Here is a 12,844-nt window from a genome sequence, read left to right on the forward strand (position 1 = left end):
AAGCAAACACAGGAACCCACTACCATTTTTCTAATGTTTTCAATCCCGCGGCAGCATTCCAGACAACAGAGACCTTAAGACTAGGAAGGAGAGTTATTAAAGGTAGAGTTGATGCTTTATGGCACATTTTAGAAACAAAAGTCACCATGTCCATGAATGGCCTAAAAACCAACTCCTACATAAAAGAAAAATACAGCTCTTTTGCTATCTTCCTAAAACCATGGGTTCTTAATAGTTCATTCCCTTCCTGATCCAAGGCTCATGTGGTTCTATCTTTATTAATTATAAGACCTTAGGATATTTTCTTCAACCTCTAAGCCTCATTTAATTAAAATAGCATTCTTAACATTATCTCGTAAGTTTGTTGTAGGAATTAGATAAAACAATACATGTTCGAGGCAAGACAGGAAACAAGGAGTAGTTGTTTACTGGGTACACAGTTTTAGTTTTGCAAGATGAAAGAGTTCTGGAAATCTCTTGGACAGCAATGTAAACATATGAACTGTACATGTAAAATGGTTACAATGGTAAATTTTATGTTCTGTGTTTTTTACCACAATTTTTAAAACTGTTTATTAAATTAATGTATGACTAAAAAGTTCCTATCACATGCATAGGTGCACACACACACACACACACACACACACACACACAGCATAAACGTTCATCACTCATCACAATGCCTGGCACATCATAAGCATTCGAATATCTATAAGGTTCTGTCTCTTTCCCCTTTGAGCCTTCCAACAATCTCCTGACTTCAACTTCACCTGCATGAATTTCTAATTTCTCCCCCTCTGAACACTGTATAGGCTTATTTACATTCCATCCAGTGCTGTTCCTTAACATTTCAGGGTGGGCATGCTTTATCTTGCCAAGTAGATTGTCAGCTCCTGCAGAAAAGGAACCATCTTTTATATTTCTTCTATGTTCCCCTCATGTCCAATTTAATCTTTGCATTAACTGTTGAATGAGGGTCTACTTAAAATGAGATGGACTCTCCCAGAGCCAAAACATTCAAGTTACCCCTGCCTGCTCTTGGGCTTCCACTCATCATTATCAATCCACATCTATTTATCGATCTGTTAGCTTATATTAGGATAAGTGGGGAAAAGTAATGAACAGGGAAGATAGAAAATAAAAAGATATATAAGACATGATTGTTGTCCTCAAAAGTCTTTTTATCTATTTTCACAAAGAAAACATAATGATATTGGTAAAACTGCAAGGAAAAATGCTAAATGTCCACTGAGTGTTAACAGACAATACGGGAATTCAGCAAGCCATGGAGACTCCAGGGGAAATTCAATAAGAGATTAGTTTTTGAAAAACTTAAGTACTAAAGTATATATTCTTCAGAGTTAAGATGATTCTCCAAGGGGTAAAAAGTATATCTGCCTACTAACTCTAAATCTGAGATAAAATTATTATATATTTTCAGGAAAATAATAATAACAACAATTTCCATGCACTCCAGTAGTGTCCAACAGACATACTATCACTAATCCGAAAAGCAAGGGGTGCATCATCCCTATTTATACGTAAGGAAATAGTGTGAAAAAAATTAAGTTACCTGCTAGTTGATGTAGAGATAGTAAGTATTGTATTTGAACATATCTGTCTGATGCCAAAGCATGAATTCCTCCCACTATGCAACTCATTCATTCATCAAACATTTATTGAGAATTTACTCTGAACAAGCATTACGCTAAAGATATTAATTTAAAGAAAACATGATTTCTTCCTTCAAGAGACTCACTGTTTGGTGAGAAGGAAGTTACATAAAGAGACCACACAAAATGTGCTGAGTCCAAGAACAGAGATACACAAAATGTTATGGAGCATGTAGGAAGGAAACCTAACCCATCCTGGGAAATCCTAAAAGGTTTCTTAGAGGAGTAGAATTCTTTAAGTCTTAAGGAATAAAATAAACAATAGCTTACATTTATGTACTTACTAGGCAGATACTATTATTATTCCTGATTTACAGATGAGACAATTAAAGCACAGAAGGGTGAGCAACTTTTCCAGGCTTCAAGAGTTTATAAATAGGTGGTAGAACCAGGATATGAATCTGTTCTCTCTTAATCTCTATAATTTGCTGCACACGAATAAGAGTTTGCCAGAAAAGTGAAGAGAAAAAGAGCAAGACAAAGGCAAGAAACTGCACTGTATGGAACAATATATAAAGCATAATATGGCTAGAGCAGAAAATCACGAGAGGAAATTAGAGAATTATGGGCCAGGTCACAAAAGATCTTGTGTAACATTCTAAGGATCTCATAATTTATCCTATAAACTACGGAGGGATATTAAAAATTTGTACGTTAATAAATGATTATGTCAGCTATTTGAAGGATGGATGTGAGTTAAGACTAATGGGAAATGGGTTGTTGTTGTTGCTGTTATTGTGGTAAAAAAGAAAAAAAACACATTAGATAAATTTACCCTCCTAACAATTTTTAAGTGTATAGTACGATAAAGAGACAGTTTTAATATTCAGCAAAGATGAGAACCTAAACTTGGGTGGAGAGAGTAAGACAGAAAACTTGGAAATAATACATGTCTAGATGGCAGAAGAGGCAAAACTTGGTGATGAACTAGATGTGCCTATCTCCCTACCCATCAGACTTGCCTGTTTTAAATAATCTGTCCAAGAAAACAGAAAGCATAAATATATACATGTGTCATTATGGAATTGGCTAGGCATGGTGCTAGGCACAGGAGCATTAAGAATGAGTAAGACACACTTCCCATCCCAGACGGACCTATATTCTGGAGTGGAGGTGGAGAAGAAGGACAAGTGCAATAAAGGATTATGTGGTTATAAAAGAAATAGGTACAACATTTATTAGGGATCCAAGGCTGGAGTGGTTAGCCCTAACCAGGGGATATCAGAGAAGGGCTGAAGGAGGATATGCCTCAAATTGAATCTGAAAAAATACTTTCCAGTGGATCACGTATTTGAGGTGAATGTTTCTCCAGTGGCAAAGTGGCAAGAATACAGCAGAATAAATAGTTTCAAAGTGAAGTAGGTGAGGAGGGACAAGATAAATACGTGGACCCCTGAAGGCATCAAAAGCAGAACAGGAATTTATTGGCTGCTAGTTCCTCCATTAAAACACGTAAGCACAAGAAGGCAATTGAGGTCACAGAAGAATGAAAGTAGGAGACAAGATAGTGATCTACAATAAAACTATAAGAAGTGCTGTGGTTTTATAGCACTATCTGTGGCCACGTGATCACACTCCATCTAGCCCCACCTGAGGTACAGAACTGATGCTCATTATGCTTGGCGAAGTGTATTAGTATATTAGAAGTCTATTAGTTCTACCCTAGACTCTAGCATTTCCTATAATGATATCCTGTAGGATATCATCTTGAGATTCACAGTTAGGGGTCTGTGCATCAGGCACTTCCTACTGCTCTTCTAAAGGATTTTAAATTACCTCATAATATCTTATGTTTGGAAGCCTCACTGCCTCAGTCACAAGTATTGATATTTGTAAGCGAAAGTACATTTTTTTAACCGATGTGTTTACATAGACATTATTTTTCCTAAATGTAATGCCTAATGTCTAAAGGACAATATTATTCATAAATACAAACTCTCAGACTTGAAGAAGAACACCTTTGTTTAACCTGTTTAATATGTAACATCTACATATTACTAACACTTCTACATTCAAGAATCTTCCTGGAAATGGTTATTTATCTCTTTCCAAAGTCAAATTTCTACTGCTGTCCCTAAGAATCAATTTAAGAAAAAGGGAAATCCGTTACTAAAACTGATCACAGACTTTCTAGCTCATTAAATGTACTGTCTTCAGTACAGCAGCAGAGGCTATAAATCTAGTTCTTTGTGAATAATCTCAATATTCCTTATAATGAGGCTTAAAAGTGTTTTTTATTAAGAAAAATAAAATTATTTAGTGGAATAAATATTTAATAAAGTTATTTTAATTAGATGTACACATTAATCATGAAATTTTACAGGATAATTATAATGATATTTCTCTACTTATTATGATGAAACTTGTGAGAATGGTTAGAACATAAACAGATAAGAGAGAATATGCAAGCCGGTATTATTTGGGGTAATTTTAAAACGATTTAATAAAGACTGCATCTCCTAGGATAAAATAATTCATTACATGAAGGTGACTTACTTGGAATTGGGAATCAAAAACTCTTAACTTTCACGATCAGCCATGATCCATCCAATCCCCACATCCAGAAGTACCAAATCTGTGATCACAGGCCAGACTGAAAATAGATGGCCAGAACTTGCACATATTTAATACCTGCAATAAAATAAACTGGAGTTACGACATCAGAAGACAGTGGACTAAGGGCTGACGCAAGTCCTGACTTTTCACACCTGATAGCATGTTTATTCATCCCACTGTACCTCTCCTATTGCCCAGAGGGAAAATAAAGTGTCTGAAGTTTCAATTGGGAAAAGATGACTCACTCTGAAACTTTTTGAGTAGCTTATTAGGGTTTACAATGCTTGTGGACTGCTACTTGTGTTTTATGTGTGGGGGCTGTGGTCAGGATGAAATGAGGCAAAAGACTGAAAAAACAGAAAATAAGTGGTTCTATAGCAGTCATATATTGAAATGACAATGTATGTATCATAAACCTTTACACAGACATTTTAGCATATGGTACACAGGTTCTAAGTAATGTATATGCAAAAGAAAAGGCCTCTAGTACCATTTGACTAGCTTCAACACTGGAAAAATACAAATTAATGATCTCATAAATGTTTCAAAACTGAAAACACTCCTTTCTCCCCAACAAAGGAAAGAAACAATTTCTGGTAATAAATTCTACCAGATATTTTAGTGGTGGTGCTATTTCTATTGCTTTTAAAGATGTATTTTTAATTGTCTTACAGATATCCTTAATCATACAAAAAGAAATCAGAAACTCCCACTTGTCATAGAAAACCCTCAAAATAGGCAATACTATTTCCACTGCTAAAAGTATTTGAAATATATACCAGCATACCCGACATGTCAACTGTTTCCTACAATGTCTTCTCACCAAACTGAGATGTTTTCACAAAACAACAGGATTCAAGACAAACAGAAGTAGAACTGCTGTGGCAGTAGAGTGTTATCTATGGAGGAGCTCCCTCTCTGTGTCATGCAGGCTGATCCTTACTGGTAGCAATGATAACACTAATATAATGGCCATACTTATTTAATGTTATTTAAGTACCTCCAACTGACATCTAATGAAATAAGGTGCTTTTTTCTTATAAATTCTAATTAGGTCCCCTTACTTCTTTCCTTTCTCTCTCACACTTTCCCTTACTCCAGCTCTCCATCTTGTCTTTTCTTTTGCCCAATAGTAAAAAAATGGATGCAAATATGTCTACATGTACTTCAATCTCTACCTCAGGCTGCATTAGAATACCAATGGATCTTAAACAGAATAAACCTGTCACCTCTCCAACCCACCTACCAGGAAGAAAAAAAAAATCCATTTCTTCTCTATGTGCCTGCATCAAAAATTTAGGCAGGTCACCTTTCTTGTTATCCTCCCACATCCAGTAACTTGCCAAAACCCAACATTCTTGCTAAAAGCCTCTCAAATCTGTTCATTCCCCACCCATCTCCCTGTGTCTGCACAATCTGGGGCCCCACAGTTTCTTCTTTGTCTCTTCAATGGTCTTCATGCCTTCACTCTGGGCCCCTCCAACTGCTTTCCACATTGCAGCTAGTTATCAACGTAAAATGCAAATCTGGTCAAGGTCTGCTGGAGACACTTCAATGGCTCCCCATGTTCTTAGGATAAAGTCTTGTGTGCTCATAATACATGTTTTTATAATCACACCTCTGTTTATGTCTTAACCTCCTTTCTCCTTAATGATTCTTACAAAAATAGCCTGTGTCTTAGCCATCATGAACTACAGACAAATTCTGAGACCTTTGCACCCATTGCCCCTCTTAATTAGAAAACCCTCCCTGTCATATCCCTGCCTTTAACATAACTGATTTTGAATCAATTTAAAGGATTCATCTCAGATGTTAGTTCCTCCAGGACACCTTCTCTCCTACCCACTTGATGTTCCCATAGAAACTGATTATCACCAAAATGGGTGTTCACGTTTACCTTCCCCAAAGGTTAGTAAGTATTTGTTACAAAAAAAAATGAAAAAATTCAAGTCATTTTGCTGCACTCAACCCTTAATGGCATAGAGTTAAGATGGACCTTATCAAGGTCTATAAATATAAAAATACATGGGTTTATATTTCTAGAAAACCAAGTCTTGAGTTTGATAGATCTAATTTTATTAATATAAAAGTCAACCTTTATTGTTCCAGAATCATCTCAGTGACACATAATTGTCTGAAAGCTGATCAACTGCTTCCTTCTCAGAACAGTTAGGTGGGCACCTGGGTGGCTCAGTCGGTTAAGCAACCAACTTCAGCTCAGGTCATGATCTCAGGGTTCATGAGTTCGAGCCCCATGTCAGTCTCTGTGCTGACAGCTCAGAGCCTGGAACCTGCTTCAGATTCTGTGTCTCCCTCTCTCTCTTCCCCTCCCCTGCTCATGCTTTGTCTGTCTCTCTCAAAAGTAAACATTAAAAAAAAAATTTTTTTAAAAGAAACAGTTAGGAACTGTCTGGTTAACAGAGGGTAGAGAATCATCCAGCTCTAACACTCTTAATGTTATCCAAATCTAAACAAGTGTGATAACTAGAAGCAAACTCAGTCAAAAGAAATATCACCTTCTCAATGATTAACATGAAACCAGCTATCTAACAAAAAAATATTTTCAAGCTTAAAAATAAGCTTTATTTTAGAACAAAAAAATTAGAACCCATTTGAGGTGACTCAAAACTTAGAAATTCATAATGTTAAAGCTTAATTCTGTGATAAGCAATTGGCATCAAGATAAAGTATTTTTCCAATTTACAACAACCTCTTGGATAAGAAATCTAAAGTTCAACTCTCAAATACAATATTTAAGCTTTGGTTTTGAGTGTGATACATGGGGAAGGGGGTAATGTGTGAATATTCTGTGCTTGCCCTGATGGTTCATAGGTAACAGGTCTGGTAAGCAAAGTTTTAATTAATCTTGCCAGTAGAAGAAGCCATAATCCACAAAGACTCACCCTCCCTGCCAAGCTGCTATTCTGTATTTTGTATGGCTGAGCACAGAATACTGTGCTACCTTATTAAGTGTAGTTGCTACTGGATATTCCACCCAGACTCCCTCCTTCCCTCAACTGTCAGATATACCATCTGTTGACAGTTCACAGTCGTGTCTCTTGGCCACAAGGAACTACCTGACTTAAGGTTAAGGCCCCTCCCAGGGGAAAACCAACAGTCAAGGACCAATTCATACAGAGGAACAAAGGCTCCCCTGCTTCAATTTGGAACAACTCTGAAGGGACATCCCAGCTCCAGAGCTCCCTACAGATTCCACTGATGTTGTACTATATGCCAGCTTCTCCCTCTTCCCAATCCTCTTTCTCATTTCCTTTCAGGTGCATTTCGGGAGACCAGTTCTCAAAAAAACTTTTACATGCAACTCTTCATCTCAGAATCTATTTCCAATGCAACCTAATCTAAGACTCTTCGATACTTGTGTAATGCAAATACAGCAGTATACAGTAGTTTTGCTGATTTCATCATAACTTTGCCTTGGTCTTCCATTAGAGATATGAATCGATTAATTGAGGCAGAGGCAAGATCTGGAACTTAATCTATCCTAACTGATTCCAGTTGCCTTTTAATTGCAACAAAATTTAGGAACCAACTCATTGGCATTAAAAGCTACCTTATTTCTACCCTTTATCCTGAATAATTTTGAACGTTTGGCAAAAGTTGTTGGATAATTTTATCATCACCCAATTTTAAGAAGGATAATATTCTAGTAAAATTCTAGTTGAAAGAGCACAAATAGAAAAGAATAAAAATCATTTGTCCATAGCATTATGTCCTCAAAGAGATGGGAAATGTATTTTATTGGACTTATAAGGACTCAGGTCTTTTCTGATAAAAATGAAAAGAATTAGAATAGCATTTAGTTCTCGTGTTCTCAATCTTTTAAGATCTGCTTTTGAGGGGTGCATGGGTAGCTCAGTCAGTTGAGCATCCAACTCTTGATTTTGGCTCAAGTCATGATACCAGGGTCAAGGGATCAAGCCCCACTTTGGGTTCCACACTGAACACAGAACCTGGTTAATATTCTCTCTCTCCCTCTTTCCCTCTCCCCCACTTGCACTCTCTCTCTAAAATAAAAAACAAAGAAAATAAAATAAAGCAAAACAAAACAAAATAAAATACTCTCCTTTTAAAATGAATGAAAGGTTGTCATTGAATCAAATGACTCTTTTATCCCATCCACTTCTCAATCCAAATGATATGAAAGGATTCTAGCTTTGGAGGTCTTTGTCTTTTTGAGTTTTGTTGTTGTTTTGGTACTATCATTTTGAAGAGTAGAAATTAAATCACCTAATCCACCTAAGGGCAGTCCCATTTGTCTCAGACTTAAGCTTCTCTTCCAGAGCATATAGACACAAAGGAAACGCTTAAATAGGTCAGAGTACAACAGCAGACAGATTCAGATGTGCCATCTTTTTAATAAAATACAACTTTTATATATGGTCAGAGTTTGCCACACAGTAAAGCCAACTTGCCCACAAAAAATCAAACTTCTGTCATGAATAGAAACTTTTCTAAAGAAGATATCCAGATGGCCAAAGGACACATGAAAAGGTGCTTGATGTCACTCATCATCAAGGAAATACAAATCAAAACCACACTGTGATACCACCTCACACTGGCTAAAATTAACAACTCGGGAAACAACAGATGCTGGCAAGGATGTGGAGAAATGGAAACCCTCTTGCACTGTTGGTGGGAATGCGAATCAGTGCAGCTGCTCTGGAAAACAGTATGGAGGTTCCTCAAGAAATTAAAAATAGAACTATCCTATGACCCAGCAAACAGCACTACTAGGAATTTATCCAAAGGATACAGGAGCACTGATTCATAGGGGCACATGTACCCCAATGTTTATAGCAGTGCTTTCAACAATTGGCAAATTACGGAAAGAGCCCAAATGTCCAGCAACTGATGAATGAAGAAGATGTGGTTTATACACACAATGGAATACTACTTGATAATGAGAAAGAATGAAATCATGCCAGATGGAACTGGAAGCTTTATGTTGAGGGAAATAAGTCAGTCAGAGAAAGACAGATATCATATGTTTTCACTCATATGTGGATCTTGAGAAACTTAACAGAAGACTGTAGGAGAAGGGAGGGGGAAAAGTTGTTACAAACAGAGAGGGAGGGAGGCAAACCATAATAGACTCAAGTACAGAGAACAAACTGAGGGTTGATGGGGGTGTGGCAGAGAGGGTAAAATGGGTGATGGGCACTGAGGAGGGCACTTATTGGGATGAGTACTGGGTGTCGTATGTTAAGTGATAAACCACGAGAATCTACCCCAAAAACCAAGAGCACACTTTACACACTGTATGCTAGCCAATTTGACAATAAATTATATTTGAAAAAAATGAAACTTCTGTTTATTTAAGTATAAATTCCTGCCAAGTACAGAAGAATCACTAACTTGACAGTGATTTCCGATAACTGAATGACAAAGCCCTGCTCTTGTTATGGAAAGGAACAGATGCAATGGGGTCAGAGACCCATTCTTTTCAGGTTTTCTGGAAAAAGTAAAATGATATTATGTCTTTCCCTTTCCCCTTCACTTCTATTGAATCAAATCTAGACCAGTGCTTCCAAATGTTTACACCATACACCTTATGAGGGCAAATATTTTCAATATTCACATATATGTACATAAAATATACAAATTATACCCATGTTATTACTGTGCTAGTAGATACATTTCAAAAAATACAATAGTAGAAATATTTTAAAAATGAAAAAATAAATAAATTTAAACTTTATATAAATAATGGCCCAAAATTCTTTCTTCACATTAAAATATTCTTAAGAATAATTTTAACAATTCAGTCAACAACAGATGTTGGTGAGGATGCAGAGAAAGAGGATCTCTTTTGCACTGCTGGTGGGAATGCAAACTGGTGCAGCCAATCTGGAAAACAGCATGGAGGTTCCTCAAAAATTAAAAATAGAACTACCCTACAACCCAGCCATTGCACTACTAGGTATTTATCTAAGAGATACAGGTATGCTGTTTCGAAGGGGCACATGCACTCCAATGTTTATAGCAGCACTATCAACAATAGCCAAAGTATGGAAAGAGCCCAAAAGTCCATCCATGGATGAATGGATAAAGAAGATGTGGTGTATATATACAATGCAGTATTACTCAGCAATCAAAAAGAATGAAATCCTGCCATTTCCAACCACGTGGATGGAACTAGAGAGCATTATGCTAAGCAAAATTAGTCAGAGAAAGACAACTATCATATGAGAACTTTAAGATACAAAACAGATGGGGAACCTGGGTGGCTCAGTCGGTTAGGTGTCCGACTTCAGCTCAGGCCATGATCTCATGGTCTGTGAGTTTGAGCCCTGCATCAGGCTCTGTGCGGACAGCTCAGAGCCTGGAGCCTGCTTCTCATTCTGTGTCTCCCTCTCTCTCTACCCTTCTCCTGCTCACTCTCTGTCTCTAAAATAAATAAGCATTTTTTTAAGTTAAAAAATAATATACAAAACAGATGAACATACGGGAAGGGAAGCAAAAATAATATAAAAACAGGGAGGGGGACAAAACAAACTCTTAAATATACAGAACAAAAGGAGGGTTGCTGGAGCAGTTGTGGGAGGGGAAAGGGCTAAATGAGTGAGGGGCATTAAGGAAGCCACTCCTGAAATTATTGTCGCATATGCTAACTTGGATGTAATTAAAAAATAAATTATTAATAAAATGTAAAAAATACTCTTAATAATTTCACAGTAGAGATTTATACAATCAAATATACATCATTTCTTTTTATCTTTGCCTACCATTTATTGATGTTGGGATTCAAAATCTAGTTCTGAATTCAATCATTGTTATTACAAGCTAACAAAGACAATGCTGCTCAAAGATAAATAGATCCAAACAGATGAAGCTGTTTGAAGATCCAAACATTATTGGCTGCATTAAATCATGACATTCATTTTACAATCCTTTGAGTGATTAGTATTATATTCAGTCCATAGTTTTTGTTAGGAACTTTGAAGTTTAATTAAGCTAAAACTGGGTAGTACCATATGTTTATGCACTTAACCCGACATACAAACACTAAAATAAACTGTTGTATGCTGAAAATGACCTCATAAATATGGGCACTATGGTTGGCTCCCACTCTTCCCTAGAATCTCCAGGGGACTCTTCAAAGCACATGACTGTTTGACATGTGGGCACTACAGGGCACCAATGTAAAAACACATGGTAAATTTCAGTAAATTTGTATTTATTATCTAGGGGGAAATAATTATAGAAAGAATTTGAATATTTTGTTGTCAATTCTCAAGCAATCCAGGGAGAAAATCTCTGACCTAAACAACAGATTCCAAGGAATTGCTTAGAAAATACAATACCACAAGTTTAACCAGTATCTTTTTTTCAGGTTTTGCTTCCCTGAGTAGCTAAGTATCTAGGCAGTATAATAAACAGTGTCAACATGTTTCCAGTTCTATACACTGCACATATTTTGCTACCCACATACCCAAAGCCAAATAGACTTTTATGTTCAGAGTTTAACGTATTAACTCACTCAGAAATTAAATGAAAATAGTTAATTTCCCAGAAAAGCACAGTATGAAACTTAGAACAATAATAAATATGAAAACCTACTTTGGTCTAAGACTTAATCACCCAGAAATGTACAGTACAATGACTTCATATTCACAAATTTGTTAAGATCATTACAACTGATGGCAGGAAGCATTTTGTAGGTATTCCATAACAAATTCATTTTAAGGACACATCACAAAAGCTTGACTAAGTGTATATACTGATCCTCAGACTATAAACTTTTGTTAGTCTAAATAAAATATACAGAACCATTTTTCATCTGTTCACTTCAGCCTACATGATAGTTTATGAAATAAACTATAGTTTATGAAATAGTACAAGTTACACAGGCTGATAATAAAATATGAACAATATAAGCAATATATCATATATATTTATTTATAAATATTAAAAAGTTATTAAAAAGGTTTCCTTTTCAGAAATAGAAAAGTATATTATTTCCTTCCAATTTGAACGAAAGAAAGAAAGAAATACTAAGGAGAATTCTTTCAGAAAGATAAAAAGCAGTGCCCCCAAGACTTGAAATGAACCCTTATAATAAGCACCAGACTACTAGCATAGACTTTGGGGTTGTGAAAGGAGGAGATAAGAGAATCAGAGAATGTCAGGTTCAGAGAAAACCTTTAAGGACATCTACTAAGCCAATCATCCTTGTGAAGTCTGATTCCTCTCTACAACATCATGCCAAGTAATCATTAAGCTAACCTATTCTGATCAAGAGTTCACTGCTCACCAACACAGCCAATTCCCTCTTAGAACATTAGAAAGCTTTTTCTTATATTGTGCTAAAACATGCTTCTGTATCACTCTCATCCACTGGCCAACCTGAACAAGTCCAGTTATTTTTTTTTTGGTATGTCTCCTATGGAATGAATCACCAAAAATACTGGTTAGTCTCGCTGAGTCTTCTCATTTACATCCATAGTCTTTCAACTACGTTCTTCAACTAACAATTCTAGTCTTAACAGAGTCCTGGTTAATATCCAGTTTGTTACTGTTTCTTGAAAAGCAGAGAACCCATAAAAACACCATTTTGCAAGGTATGGCCCAAAGTGGAAAGAGCAAAGCAGAAC

General features: G+C 36.3%; 1 long non-coding RNA gene across 5 annotated transcripts in view; it reads right to left on the bottom strand.

The window, feature by feature from the left end:
- LOC147583103 (uncharacterized) overlaps nt 1–12,844 on the bottom strand; it is a 623,699-nt gene that overhangs the window by 598,807 nt on the left and 12,048 nt on the right. For all 5 annotated transcript variants that reach the window (XR_015245463.1, XR_015245462.1, XR_015245464.1 and 2 more), the window contains exon 2: nt 4,170–4,304. This is a non-coding gene — a long non-coding RNA (uncharacterized LOC147583103). The remainder of the gene's footprint in view (nt 1–4,169; nt 4,305–12,844) is intronic.

This window comes from Puma concolor, chromosome A2 (assembly GCF_028749965.1).
Source record: "Puma concolor isolate L17-30 chromosome A2, mPumCon1.1.hap2, whole genome shotgun sequence".
Classification (NCBI taxonomy): Eukaryota; Metazoa; Chordata; class Mammalia; order Carnivora; family Felidae; genus Puma; species Puma concolor.